This window comes from Myotis lucifugus, unplaced genomic scaffold, assembly GCF_000147115.1.
Source record: "Myotis lucifugus unplaced genomic scaffold, Myoluc2.0 scaffold_192, whole genome shotgun sequence".
NCBI classification, from domain to species: Eukaryota; Metazoa; Chordata; class Mammalia; order Chiroptera; family Vespertilionidae; genus Myotis; species Myotis lucifugus.
This window is the reverse complement of record NW_005871240.1, coordinates 977,792-979,110: the sequence shown is the minus strand read 5'-3', so window position 1 is coordinate 979,110 and position 1,319 is coordinate 977,792.

Below are 1,319 nucleotides of genomic sequence, written 5' to 3'. Positions count from 1 at the left end.
CTGTCCTGAACTCTGATGATCCTCTTATACTGAGTGAATTACTTAGAATTCCCAAGTAATCAAAAAATGTCAACATAATCTTTAATAAATACTTTAATTTTGTATAACTTTGGCTCCGAGAATGTAATAATGCAAACCGTATACATATTGATACTGGTATGTTTTTAAAAAATATTTAATAGCAAATGGAATTTCCTTCACTAACTACATTTGATGTGTAGGTTTGGGGTGCATTTTTGGTGCATTTTAATGATTGAAGTTCCCTCCTACAGTTACAATCACACGTTGGCCATGTTCATAGTTACCTTAACAATTGACTAAGATGGGCAATCAAAATGGCTAACTCTCATGACAGGCAGTTGCTGCTGGTTGCTGCTTGGCAGTTTAGCTTGTGCTGTCAACAGAAGTGTCTACATGCATTCTCTATGTTATGCATATCCCAGGTAGTTGGATTTTCTACATGATGACTGGTTTCCCATAGCATGTGTATTCCAAGAGAACCAGGTAAAGAAGCAGCATATTTTCTGATCTAGACACAGACGTTAGGCAGCATCACTTAAGTCATATTATATTGCTTACATTTAAGAAAGGAAACACAGGGACCACCTTTCAATGAGAAAAGTGTTAAAGAATGTGTAGGCACGCTACAATGGAGTGTGGTTACTCGAGTATTTTAAGCCTCTTCTATATCAATCAACTCTTTCCAGATTCCTTCTGGATATTGTTACCAGTTAGAAGTCTTTAAGTGACAAGGTTCAGATTATGGTATGTAATATAACCAAGCTGTAAAAGAGAGAGAATTTGCTTTTTCCTCACTGGTTAAATTTCTGGGGCAATTGGAAACTAAGTGCTTCACAAGCCAAGTATATATTAAAGTTTATTATAGACTAGAGGCCCGGTGCACAAAATTCATGTACAGGTAGGGTCTGTAGGCCTGGTCAGCCATCAGGGCTGATCAGGACCTTCCAGCTGCCAGCTGGGGCCTTCCTTCATTCTGCACCCCCCCCTGGTGGTCAGTGCACATCATAGCGAGCGATTGAACTCCTGGTCTCCAGTCCAACCCCCGAGGGGACACTTTGCATATTAGCCTTTTATATCTATACTAGGGGCCCAGTGCACGAAATTCGTGCACTGGGTGGGTGGGGGGAGTGTCCCTCAGCCCAGCCTGCCCCCTCTCACATACTGGGAGCCCTCAGGCGTTGACCCCCATCACCCTCCAATCGCAGGATCGGCCCCTTGCCCAGGTCCGATGCCTCTGGCCCAGGCGTCAGGCCTGGGCAGGGGACCCCCAGACCCCTCCAATTGCTGGCTCCACCCCT